Below are 14,694 nucleotides of genomic sequence, written 5' to 3'. Positions count from 1 at the left end.
TCATTTGAAGTGTCTGCTGTTAGACCAGTTTAGGACTGTATTTTTGTCTGTACTGATTCACCCCCCCTCTTAGTATCGGGTTAGTACTATCAGTTCATCATTGAGTTATCATCATCTAGAGGAGTAAAATCACATTTAGGCTTTGAGACCCAAGGCTTGTCTTTAAACCACTCTCTTTTTTTCTTTGGAGGATTTTTCGTTGTAGTTTTAGCTACCTTGAGTGCATGTGTACCACTGGCCAAGTTAAATATTGTGGATTTTGTTTTTTCTTGGATAGTATCTACCACTCCATCACTAACGACATTCTTGTGGTTGTCTTTGCCATACTTCTAGTATTTTCTCTTTTCTTTAGAGCTAGAACCTTGCGATGTTTCTTTCCAAAGTGATATATTTCCCTTTTTGATAAGCACATCTTCCATTCTAAGGGCGTTATCTACCATTTTGTTGAATGAAGGGTGTACTTGCATCTGGACACTATATTTCAATTCGGGGACCAAGTTGTTGATAAAGATATCCATTTTCTCAAGATCTGGGATGGTTCGTGAATATCTAGAGAACATCTTTCTCCATCATTGGAGGAAAGTGAGAAAGGGTTCTCTTGTCTTGTGTCTAGTATTGCAATACTCTATCATAGTGACTGGGTGACGAATGTTGTATGACTATTGTTGTAAAAATAGTTTCATTAGTTCTTCAAACATTTTTATTCCTTTGGGTAGGCTTGCGAACCATTCCATTGCTTGACCTCCTAAACTCCTTGGGAAAAGGAGCATTAGGTATGTTTGATTATGCATGAATTCCATACAAGCAATGCAAAACTCTCTGACATGATCTTGAGGATCTGAGGTACCATCATACTTGTCAAATTTTGGTATCTCAACTCATGAAGGAAATGGAGACCTATAAAGATTTTTCTCAAATGGGAATGGGCATATTGTATCTAAAGAATATTGTTTTGTTTCTTTGTCTTTGTTTTCTATTTTTGTGACCGCAGTTTGTAATGCTTGCATTTTCTTGTTCATTTTTACTCATGGTGTCTCTTCCTCTTTAGCAACGAGGGCTCCACATTATAACCAGTAGGGAGTTTGGCACCTTGTTTTGCTAATTCTAGGAAATAGTCTTCTTTTTCCCTAGCCATGATGACCTTCATCATTTTTCGGAATTCTTTATCATTCTCACATCTATGTACTTCATCTTCAGGACATTCAGGAAGCTCATATTCAGTTGATGAATCACTGTCAGTGGCGTGATTGCTGAAATCTTCGTGAGTGTTTTGTTTACTAGCTTCTCTTTCTTGCCTTTCTCTAGACATGGTGGGAGATAAGGGCTGACCAAAGATTGGTATATCGTAAACTGGTATCTATGACGAGGACGGTTTATTGTAAAAGGGGTTTTCTTTGAAGAATGGATTTTCTTTTGAAAAAGGCATTTCTTTTTCTTTTTCTCTTTTGCTACGAGAATTTCTGGTTTGAACAGGCATTTCTAACTGACAGGACCAAAGCGAGATGTGTTGCAGAAGTCAAGATCAAAATGTAGCTAGTAGTTCATTTAACGTAGTAACTAAGAGAAGTAACTTAAGATCTGGTCTGGTTTCAGGAATGATCTATCATGTGTAAGATGTTATCCAAGTTAACTTAGGTTTGATAAGATGTTTATTTGAACTAGCTTAGAGATGATTGACAAAATCGTGCAACGCTACTACAGAGGTACACTATCAAGGTTGTTTATGCTTATGAGGATGATAACCAGTTTTAGGCTTGCTGTAGACTATTTTGGAAAGGTTTAACTATTTTGGACTAGCAAAATCAAAGACTCATATGACTATATTTTTGAGACCATACGACAGTTCAACAAGTTAAGGACGACAACAATTCTGTTTCATACGAGTTGCTACCTAGTACCGTACGACAAATGGGTAAGTCCCGGATGACAAATGATTATGTTTGGTTCTGTTTCGTATGACATAGGATTTAGTAGAATGATAGACTATTTGGTTTTGTATGACACAAGATTGGATACAAGACGACAATTTAGCAGACTCGTACAACTGTTCACAAAGCAGAGACTAAAAATTTTGAGTTTTTCAATGGCTGACTACGATATCTGAGTATAACCAATTATGGGGTGGATTGATTTCTACCCAGGATGGACTAGTTTGTGACATAGACAGAGTTTATCACTAAGTTGTTTTGGTATTGTTTGATTTGTTTTCTCTAGTTTCAGTATTTCATTCTTAGTTCAAGGGATGAAAACACAAAAAACACGCGAGATATGTAATACTTCAAGCACAGCATGCTAACCCTATGGAAGTTGGCTTAGAGAAGAAAACCTTTGCTTGCTAACTTAGGTACACACCCAATAACTAATCAGAATATGGCCGTTGAGTCTCACATAATGGATTCTCAATGTCGTATTATCCAACTCCAAATGCTAATGGGGGTACGAAATGGCAAGTGTCTTGGGAGAGTTATTATCTCTCTTGCACAAAGATTATCAACCTTTTGGAGGTGAACCGGGTAGATTCTATTTTATAGTTCTTAGTCAGGAATTCCATTTGAAATTACCCCCTAAAGTCATGCAAGCATGATTGAGGCCTATAGCCCGACAAGGTACCAAAACAAGTTGTAGTCACATAAACACGATTGAGACCGTGAGGTCCTACAAAATGCTCGATATAAGAGATCTCAAAGAGAAAACTCAAATAATCCCATCCTCTGATACTTTAATCACTAGAGACCTATTTATTATAGTGAGTTGGAATGCTCAGGTCCAGCTGTACTCACTTGGGTCGTTCTCACAAGGTGATTACTTTTTCCCACTATGACAGGCCCACTAAAGGTACACAAATCTCAAAACTTAGAAAAAAGCCTCGAGGGTCTAGATTTCTGATTGTCTATAAAAGACAATAGCATACTCTCCTATCTCTCAGATTTTTTTGAAAACACAAAAGACAAATTTGTTTATTAACCAGATAGCAAGTTAGGTGCCTAAAAAAATGAACTTAAAGAATACACGATATTTGGTCGATTTTCTTTAGGCAACTGGCAAAAACAACGCATCAGTAGTCATGTTGTTTTTATTCTTTGACAAGTGTATGTTTGATTTGATAGATTCTTTGACAAGCGTCCTACAAGAAATTGGTCAGGCTATAAAAAATCTTAGGCAGACAGAAGACAATCCAGGGTCAGCGTTAGCATCATCAAAATTTGAGCAAAAATCCTCAAATGTAATCTATTTTTAATCTATCATAAAACATAATCGTACGACAATATTCATAAAATAGAATGACATAACAGTTTTATCGTACGAGCTAGAAACTAGCATAGAACGACAAAAAGATAGCATATGTAGTATGTCATATGCATTAGGAATCAGTATAGAACGACAAACTATAACAAAATCAGTATGTTGTATGAGTCCACATTCCAATTCGTACAACAATTTAAAGGATATGATCTTGTTTCGTATGATAAACTGCAGGCGTCAATATAATATCGTACAATGCAGTGAAACTAATCGTATGATATTTCGTAGAGGTTGTACGAACGAAACCTGGAGGATTAAAAAAATGATTTTGAGGCCGAAAAAGTAGTTTTCTGCCCCACGGTGGGTGCCAAAAATGTGTGTGTGAAAAGTGGACCTGTATCTATATGCACAACACTTCAATCAAGTCATTGCATGGTTAATCAGATATAATCAATGACTAATAAACCATAACAAATCGACCCATTACCTTCTAAAAGATGCGAGTATATGATTGTTCTCAGATTATAAGCAATACCAATGACTAGACAACATCAAGAAGAAGGATTTTATCTATATGAACATGATGAATGCTAGATGGATGCAATATTAATCTAACAAGATTTTTGCAATATTAAGCTAAATGATTAAATCCATATGAAATAATTAATATGCAATATATCAATGAATCCTAGAGCAAAAACAATATAATAATGATGTATTCTCCAGCCTCCGGGATCTTTTGAATGAGAGATGAGAGCCTGAATTTATAGAAAATTCAGAAAGAAACCAACGACTGAGATCAAATTATGATGAGCGGTCAAGATTTTCCAAGAGGAAGCACAATCCAGGTGAATTGATGTGATTGGATGCTTTTCTCAGTTTAAAAGGAAATTGAACTAAAATTAAGATAAAATCAAGAAAAACTAATTTATTCTCTATTTCATTCAATTTTAAGATTTAATTGTTTTAATTGCTTTCTTTGAGATTATCTATCAATTTTTAATTTGTTTTTCAAGATTATTTCCAATTGATTTCTTTTCTCAATTTTTAATTCATTTTTTGTCAATTAATTCCTTTTTTGATTTATTTCCTTTTTTGAAGATTTGTGCTCATAATTTTCAATTCCTCTTTCTTGATTTGATGGCAAATTGATTTATTTAATTAAATATGCAAAAGATATTTAATTAAAATAAATAGGTTAATTGTTTAAAAATGATTTAATTGGAATGATCGATTAATTAAATAAATATTTAATTAATATTGGTTGATTAATTTTCCATGTGACATTTCATGATTAAAGAATTAATTGTGTGCTCAAGATTGACTTAATTACCTTTGGTTAGGACCTTGGTGACGTTGTCGAGATTAAGGGCCCGTGGTTTAGATGACCATATTTAGGATATTACACTAAGTTCTCTAAGAAGAACTATACCTTATGGTGTGGAAGAATGAAACTCTATCTAAGATCCCTAGGTGAACACTATTGGAATCATGTGATCACTGAGTACAATGAACCTTCATGGACTCTTACTCTGGACCAAATCAAGGAAAGGCAAGACAATACTGATGATATGGATCTTATTGTTAGCACTCTTTCAGATAATGAATTTGTTGAGGTACAAGGTTTCAAATCAGCTTTTCAAATATGGAATAAGAAGAAGACAGTCTATGGGGGATATCCCCATGTTCAAAAGGCCAAAGTAAACAGCCTGAGAGTAAAATATGATGAGATGAGAATGTAGGAAAGTAAAAACATAGAGCAGTATAGTAAGAGGATAAAGGATGCAGTAAAATCCATTGAAAGTGCAGGAGGAAAGCTCGAGGAGGGTGATGTGATTAGATAAATATTGAGCACTCTTCTACCACAATATCCCATAAGGGTCTCTACTATCTAGGAACTCAGATACTTGGGAACAATCAATTTAACTCTTGACTCACTGATCGGTAAGTTGACTACTTTTGAATTGAGCAATTATGACAACAACGTACCAAAGATTGATGTTGATTCGAAACCATTCATGATGCATGCACCAACAAGGAGAAGGAAAGAAGTCGGTAGTAGCTCTACTACTAGAACCGGTTATTCCCATGAGAGTGACAATCTTCGCTCTGAAGAACAGGAGCAAGATGAAATTGAAGCTCTACTGGAAAGAAGATTACCAAGAGATAAAGGTAAATACAAAGGTAAACTACCCTTAAAGTGCTTCTCCTATAATAAGATAGGTCATATTGCTTCAAGATGCCCTAATAATGATAGAGATAGGAAAGATAATTTCAGAAGTTACAGGGACAATAGCAAGAAGGAATGTTATCTTGCTAAAGAAGGAGTCACTGATGGAGATGACATTTCTTTTGTGGTAGTCAAAGAGGACAACATAGAGGAATGAGATATGGAATTGATTTCTAGCTCAAACAGATATGGAGAATGGGTGATAGACAATGGCTGCACTGACCACATGACCAGTGACAAAAACAAATTCCTCAGCATGGAGGATTGCAATGGAGGAATGGTGAGGTTTAGAAATCATGCCCCATGTGCAGTAAGAGGTAAGGGGTCTATAGACTTGAATGGTGAGACAAATTGTGATGATGTTAATTGGGTAGAAGGATTAAAGTATAGTTTGTTAAGTATTGCACAACTTAACAATAAGGGATACCGGTTAGAGTTCAATGAAGGGATATGTAAAATAAATGACAAATCTGGAAGTCTGATTGCAACAGGTAAACAGTCAGGAGGGAATTTGTTTCATCTAGACATCACCAAAGGTAATTGTCTAGTGGCTAAGGTAGAAGATAACTGGTTGTGGCATAAAATATTATGTCATGTTAATTTTGATAGCATAGCTAAACTCAGTAAGGCAAAATCTGTCAGAGGTATGCATGACATAATAAAACCTGAAAAATGCTATGGGCAAAGAGTGTCAACTAGGAAAGTTGATCGGGTCTAGTTTCAGTAGTTAAACTTTCTCATATGAAAATGTGTTGGACTTAGGTCACAAAGACCTATATGGTCCCATGAGAACCAAGAGTTTCTATGGAGAGCAGTATTTTATGTTATTAGTAGTTGATTTTTCAAGAATGATGTGGGTTGTATTCTTGAAGGAAAAATCTGAAGCCTTTCACATGTTTAAGGTGTTTAAGGCTCGAGTAGAAAGAGGAACCAATAAGAATCTGAAGAGCTTGAGATCAGACAGAGGAGGAGAGTTCACCTCTCAAGAGTTCATGAAGTATTACAAGGAACAGGGAATCATGAGACAAATGTCTGCACCTAGAACACCTCAGCAGAATGGAGTTGTTGAAAGAAGAAACATAACTCTTATTGATTGTGAAAGGAATCTAATGATATGGAAGGACATCCCATATACCTTCTGGAGAGAAGCAATAAGCATTGTTGTATACACTTTGAACTAGATACAGGTAAAGAAGGGGACACACAAAACCCCATATGAATTACGGAGTGGATACTCACCTAATGTTTGTTATTTCAAAGTATTTGGAAGCAAGTGCTATATCAAAAGGGATGAGTACACTAGAAAAATTGATCCCAAGAGTGATGAAGGAACCTTCTTAGGTTACTCAACAAAGAGAAAGGCATACCAATGTTAAAAAAAAAGGACCGGTAAGATTGTAGAAAGTGAAAATGTCAGAGTAGATGAGTACTCTGAGAAAAATGAACAAGAGACTAAGAGTGAACAGGAGGACTATAAAAGGTTTGAGTATAATGTACTAATGGAACCTACTGAAGAAGATCCTGTTGAAGTGGCTCATGAAGAAGCTTGTGAAGTAGAACCAACACAACCAATAGAAGAAGCTCTGAGGAGTGAACTGGTATTGGCTAAATATGTCAGAAATAATCACTCTGCAGAAAATATCATCGGTGACAAGGATGAAGGAGTTCTGAACAGAAGAAGACAAAGAGAGAATGGGTATATGCTCTCAATTTTTGAACCCAAAATAGAAAAGGAGGATCTAAAAGATGATGACTGGGTCAAAGCCACGCAAGAAGAACTGGAGAAAATAGAGAAGAATGATACATGGACTCTAGTGCCCAAACCAGAAAATAAAAATGTAATAGGCACCAAGTGGGTGTTCAGAAATAAGATGGGTGAAACCAATAAGGTGATAAGAAAGAATGCAAGACTATTCTATAAGGGCTATGCTCAAGAAGAAGGTTTGGACTATGGAGAAACCTTTGCATCGGTAGCCAGCCTGGAAGGGGTCAGAATTTTGTTGCACTGTGCTTCTTATAAAAAGTTTAAAGTTTACCAAATGGATGTCAAATCGGCATTCTTAAATGGGGTTATTGGGAGTATTTAAAATTGAGTCAAATTTTGTAGGCCTATTTCAAATTTTTGCTCTGTATGTTAGAAAGGCACCCAAATAAGTCAGTTTGAATGGCCTAGTTAGCAAGGGGGTAAAATGGAGCCGGTTGATTTTCAGAGGGTAAGGCTCGGGATTCATGTCCCACACCTTTCATTTGGCCTATTTAGTGTGCTGCAACTTTCAGAATTCAGTTCGGAGAAGTTTATCAAGTACCCATTTTGAGGGGTGAGCTGAAAGTGCATTCTAGGCACAAGTGCAAATTTTATTAAGTAGCCTATTTTGAGCGATTACATATTTTGCCCTATTGATCGTCATGGAGAAATTAAAAATGGATTCAATTCTATGCATAAATATGAGTCAGTTTGCAAAATTTCAAGTCCTTATGAATCCGTTTGCTCAGTTTTCAAAGCTCAATCCGTTTGTAGTTTGTGATGTTTGCACAAGTGTAAAAATGTCCTGGTGAGCGTCATGTCAGAATGTTTGTTCCGACCTAATGTTGGTATAAATGGTGAGCTACATTTCAAATTTCAAGCTTTTATCAATCCGTTTGATCGGTTTTCAAAAGGACTCATTTTGCCATCAAATTCAGTTATCCGCACTTCCAGTGTTAGATCAGTTAATGTAGCCGTTTTGGTGAGCGCGCCGTTTGCATCCTGTCAGTCTGGTGATCGAATTGAGAATTCAAAGATTTAATATGTACTTAAAGGTACCTGTGTTTCAAATTTGAGGGCCTACGGAGGTCGTTTGGTATTTTTAAGAAAGGTATCATGTGTTGCCAGAACATTGACTTCATCAGGTCCGCAGTGTCGACAAAGCCAGTTGGCCGTTTTCGGAAATTAATATCTCTTCGCTAGGGACTCATCTTGAGAAACCGTTTGGTAGATATTATCCTTGTATATCAAAGTACATGCCTGTCAGACGGCGAGCTCCAGAAAGGTGTTTTGACCACATTGAAAATTACGTCTTTGCGATTAAATGCGAAAATTGTGGCGTAATTGCCTGAAGGTTGTAAAATGCAGATTAATGATCTGAAAATGATGCCGATCATTTCCAGAGGTATGTTTGAGGTCCGTGAAGCATTCCAGAGGTCAGTGGCATGAAAACGAAAAAAAAATTAGTCGGACCCACTTTGGGGCCCGACCTGGCTCATGCCTGTGCTTTAATTTTAATGGTGAAATATTCTTTTCTCCTGGCAGTATATGTGTATCCATATTGGATCGATTTGAATTCGCCAGTTGGACATTGAGAGAGAAGAGAAACTCCAATACCAAATGCAAATTGGTATGTGGAAAATTGAAAGATTTTCAAATTAAATAAAGTTGGCATGTTTTAATGCAAATGCACCTGGTAGCCGTGGTGTTGAGAAGACTATTTGAAGTTTTAAACCAAATATATTGGCAAGTGAAAAGCCATTAAATCTTTCAACCAGATGTAATTTGGGAGGTTGAAAGCCAAATTCCACAACCTTTCGAGCATTCTCCTTCTGCATTGTTTTTGGCTGGAGCAGCTGAAAGCCCAAATTCTATAACCTTTGCCCATCTCCCCTTGCTGTATTTGGAGTGAAATGGGTAAGAATTAAAACTTCAAATTGTAATGCAAAAGCCAGTAGCAACTACAAACCGTTCTTCCCTTCACGTGCCAGTAGAAAATGGAGGGGCATTCAATGAAGTTTCAACAATTTGCAATGTGGCGTTGGAGGCATAGAAATTTCAAATCAAAAATGTTGTGATCCTCTATGTGACGGCTGGTAAAGATAATAAAAAAGTTTAATTCAAACTGCTATTGGTTGGTGTATGCCCAAAACTCAACAACCTTGTAAATCCTCCTCCTTGCCTCCCACGTGACTGGTGAGGATGGCTTTAAAAAGCTTCAAACAAATGCAATTATCAGGTTTGTAGCAGAAAACATAGTGTTTAGGGAGAGGCAGCAAGTGAAAACCCCAAACAATAGCAATGTGCTGGTGTAATTTAAATCCCACAACTTCTGCCAGCATTTTTCCTCCTGGGGGGTAACGTTAAACAATTTTATAAACTTCCAAATAATATGTGGAGTGGCATTAAGAAACATTCAACCAATGCAATGGGCAAGGGTAAAAACATTAACTTTCAAAGCAAAATGAAATGCCCAGTCATCCCCTGTGTGAAGTAAAAGGGCAAATGCAGAAATTTTCAAGCAAATTACAAATTGGCAGGTGTGAAGTGTAGTTGCAGACCCTTTCCAATGTCTTGCATGGTGGAATTAGTTTGAACGAGGCGATGGGTATGGGCAGCGCCATTAAAAGCTCAAGCAAAAGCTTTAAAATTCAGTCCCAGGCTTAATGTTTTAATCCCACATTGGCTGGGAAGTGGACCATTTTGGTATTTATATGCTAATCCACACCATACTATAATGTTTAAGCCATAAAGGCTTTTGACACAAGGTGCCCATGGGCACCCAAGGCGGGCCCACGCGTGAGCACGCTTCCTGAGGCGATGGAGGAGTTGACTGGACAAAAACCAAGTGGACCCCACGCAGGCATGCTTCTCGAGGCAAACAGGCAAAATTTTGCAGACGAAGGCCGGGTTAACGAGCGAGCAAGTTCAAGAGAGATCAACGGTGCGCGCTATTTCGTGAAGGGAAGATGCACGTCGTTTAAACCCCACGAAATAGCGAAAGTGAATGAGAGCCATCCACGTGTCGTGATAGGTGGCAGTCCAGCAAGTGGGTCCCGGTGAGGTGGCGTACAGGTGGCAGTCCAGTGGCGATGACATGGCGGCCAAGTGGCAGTGACGAAGCAGATGACGTGGCGATGATGAGGTGTCATCCTAGGTGGCATCCAATCAACCCCATCGACCAATCAGAGGCCGCCACATGGCAAGGCGTCAGAGCACAAATGGAGGCAAAAATCAAATTTAAAATGATTAAATGATATAGTTTAAACTATAGAGAAATTCAAAAAATTTAAATGATGGGTCCATGTTGAGGATTAATTCGCCCAGGGCTCAATTTTTTGCCAAAGTATAAAGTGTTATATGTTTTCGGAAAGCTCTCGGAGTGAGGAATCTGATTGTGAAGTTAATTTTGACAAATGTGGGATATTTTAGAAGCAGTTTCCACGGGAACAAAATTCAGTTAGAGAGGAGACACTTGGCAATTCAGTTGCAGATTTGATTTTCTTCTCTCCTCTTTTATTCTGAATTCTTCTCAGTTGTAAGGGTTCCAGAAATTTGGAAAATGCTCCAGATTTGATGGCTTCCACTTTCTGAATATCATGAACCATATTTGTGAATGCTTCTGTTTGGTTTCAGGGTACAGAGATTGCAGTGTATTGTTGTAAATGTGGTTTTAGTTGCAGGTCTTGCTTGTGTCAGGCATGAGTAAATTCCTCACAGTATTGTCTCTAAGTATGCATTTCATTATCATAAATTGAATCCTCAAGGAGGATGAAGATTTGTCAATTTTAAGGAAATTGTGTGACTGTTTATAGGTATCCTTCAAGGAAGGTTTTAAATTCTGTAGTCAGTCATGAATGATGAAATGTGTATCCAGATCTGATAAATTTGTGAATGAATCAAATAGTGCACTAATATAAGGTATTGGTGCATGAATATTTTGTTTAAGGAAAATAAACTTGCATCTATGAGTCATATTTGTAGTTTTGTCTGTGACTTTGTTGCCCAATGAACAAGGCACTGGTCTTGCAAGTTTGGGGATGTTTTCAGATATATATTTTAAACGACAAATCTAATTTCCCTTCATGTTTAGGGGTGTTTGTGTTCCATTCTTTCCAAGCTCTGTTTCATCCTATTGTTTGTACAAATCTAGCCAATTTGTAATGTTTCTTAACCTGTTGAGCTTGTGAAATGATTTATCTGCTTAGTGTTGATGCAGTTATGTGTCTGTAATTGTTGTATTTAATGCATCAAAAGGGTGTCCCCCCTAGGTCTAGCAGAACCTGAAGTGCAGGAGGATCATTAGGATCCTATGTTATGTTTTCCTAGCCCTGAAGTGTTTCATTGATTGAGATTGGCTATCTCATAGATAGATTTATAGGTGTCTTGGGTTATCACTTTTGGTGAACAACAGGGGTATTAAAAGAAGAAGTATATATAAAACAACCAGAAGGGTTTTCATCTGAATATGGGAGGAATATGGTATGCAAGTTGTAGAAGGCCATGTATGGGCTGAAACAAGCACCAAGAGCTTGGTATGAGAGGTTACACTCATATATGCTAAGCATAGAGTTCAAAAGAACCAGTGATAACAGTAACCTTGATCTGAAGAATGAAGCTAAAGGAAAACACCTAATTGCTGAGATCTTTGTAGATGACATCATCATTAGGGGAGATGATGAGATGAGCAGAAGCTTTGTAGAACAAATGCAACAAGAATTTGAGATGTCAGTGATTGGGGAGATAAAGTTCTTTATTGGCCTGCAAGTCTCTCAATTAAAGAATGTCACCTTCATCAGTCAGACTAAGTATGTAAGGGAAATTCTGAAAACCTTTGGAATGGAAGATTGCAAACCTATTGGAACTCCAATGGTCACAGGTTGCAACCTATCTAAACATGATGAGGCCAAAGAAGCAAATGAGACACTTTACCTCTCCATGATCAGTAAGTTACAGTTTGCAATACATAGAAGACCAGACATAGCACAAGTTGTTGGCTTGGTTGCCATATTTTCTGCAAACTCAAAAGAGACTCACATGATGGCATTCAAAAGAATATTCAAATACCCAAAGGGGACCAGTGACTATGGTCTCTACTATCTACACAAGGAACACTTTAGTTTAAGTGTCTTCACTGATTCAGATTGGGTTGGAAACATTGATGATAGGAAGAGCACCAATGGAAGTGCATTCTTTATCGAAGACAAGATTTTATCTTGGACAAGTAAGAAACAAAACTGCATTTCTCAATCCACAATTGAAGCTAAGTATGTAGTTGCTCCAATCAACTGCACATAGATAGTTTGGATCAAGCAACTGCTAGAAGGAATACAAGAAAAAGTGGTTGGACTGGTAGTGATTCATTGTGACAACACCAGTGCCATTGACATATCCAAGAACCCTATGATGCACTCCAAAATGAAGCATATAGCCATCAAATATCACTATATAAGGGAATAAGTTCAAGAAAAGGAAGTGATTTTGGAGTACATACCAACAAAAGAGAAGGCGGTTGATATCTTCACCAAGCCACTACAGAAGTACACCTTTGACTATCTTAGAGGTAAGTTGGGGGTTATGTCCCTCCATTCAGTAAAGTAAGCAAATAGGGTTCTACATCAATCTGGTATAATTTCAAGTTTTTTTAAACAACTCGATTGATGAGTGTGGACTACTCCAGTTAGTGGGAGCAGTCTTGTAAGTGTTCAGAAAGGACTCTTTGGTATTGTTGTCAAAGGGGGAGATATGTATAGAGTGCTTGAGTATTGGCAGATATTAGTGACAGGGGGAGTTTTTCATCACTTAGGGAAGAATGACTAGACTGGTACAGAGATGAAGAAACATGCATCTAATTAGCCAGAGTTTGAAGTATTTGCCATCAATGCCAAAGGGAAAGACTATTGGATTGTTGGCATTGACAAAATCAGTCAATCTAGAAAACCGATATATGTGCTAAGGTTTGTCATTGATGTCTAACACTTACCGATGAAGACACTAACCGATGAAGTGGTATAGGTAGAGTGGTGTTGCTTTTCAATAAGAAAAATTGATGAATTACAATACATGGAAACAACATTAGTATTGAATGATCAAAGGTTCAATCAGCTCAAGGAAAAATAGACTAAGCTAACCGGTCTATCATTTAGGAAGATCGGTCACATTGATGGTAATGAAGTCACAAAAGGTGACTCAGGCAAGAAGACTTGAAGTTGTATGCAAACCAGTAAGGTAAATAGGGGAAGAGACTTGGTGACAACACAACAAACCAACAATCAAAGGACGAACCAGTAATATAGAAATGCAGTGGCATACCGGTACACCAATATGACAAAAGGAAGACATGTGATCACCATAAATATCAAAGCGGTGATCGGTTATTCAGTTGCGGTGGCAAAGGATGACTTGGTGAGCTTGTGTCTATGCCAAACCATTTGTTGGTAAGGTCAACTTTTAGTTATCATGCAGTCAAGCATGATTACATGCGGATTTTTAGGTTCGCACTTATTTGGCTGAACACGACTCAAAAGTTTCTATCTTTGGGAGATGCAGTGATATAAATGGGTGAACACTTGGCAAAATTATTGTAAGGTGCCCAAAGAAAGAGTGGGAGATTTTGAATTTGAAATCTTCTAAAATCCATGAATGATTTGATTGAGAGAATGCCTTAAGGTGTTCGCAAAAAATGTATAAAGTGTTCTTGAAGTTCATTCACAAAGTTTTCATTGTGAAACTTGCAATAAGGAGAATATGTTGAAGATGATCCAAAGTGAAAAGAAGAGAGAGAGGAAGTGCTAAAAGGTATTAGCATAGTAGAGTGTGTTTGAGGTAGACCGCCTAAGTGTAGAGTTGAGAGATAGTAAATCGACAGAGTGCAGAGCTGAAGATTAGAGGACCGACAGAGTGCAAGGCCGAAGGTCAAGGGACCGACAGAGTGCAAAGCCAAAGGTTTGAGGATCGATAGAGTGCAGGGTCGAGAGATAGGTGACCGACTGAGTGAAGAGTCAAAGGTGTAAGAAGGAAACCAGTGATGTGCAGAAAAGACACAATTGATGTGTATTGAGTGTGATGTATATTAAGATCTGATCAAGCTATTAGTAGCTAATTCAGTAGATCATCCATCTGTTTCTTTCTAACAACTGCAACTTAAATCCCTTAACTGGGTGGACTTTAACAGGTCCCTATTGTAAAATCCCTTAACTGAGTGACATCTTAACTGATGTTCTAAGTCCTCTAACTAGGCTCTCTTTAATAGGGTAAAGACACTAACCGACCTTGATCAAAATCCCTGAACCGGGTGGCACCTAATAGTGTCTTTGTAATCTCCTAACACGGATGGCTCCTAACAGGGCATACTCAGAAGATTACAAATTTTTTGAGTTTCTACTCACACCATGATTTTCTGCCTTTTCGGTTTCCACGAGATAACTCCTTGGTGTCACTATCAACTTTTCATGCTTGCATATTTTACTTCAGTGAT

The sequence above is a fragment of the Cryptomeria japonica genome, chromosome 4 (assembly GCF_030272615.1).
Source record: "Cryptomeria japonica chromosome 4, Sugi_1.0, whole genome shotgun sequence".
In the NCBI taxonomy this organism is placed as follows: domain Eukaryota; kingdom Viridiplantae; phylum Streptophyta; class Pinopsida; order Cupressales; family Cupressaceae; genus Cryptomeria; species Cryptomeria japonica.
The sequence above is the reverse complement of the archived record's forward strand: the minus strand, read 5'-3'. Positions refer to the sequence as shown.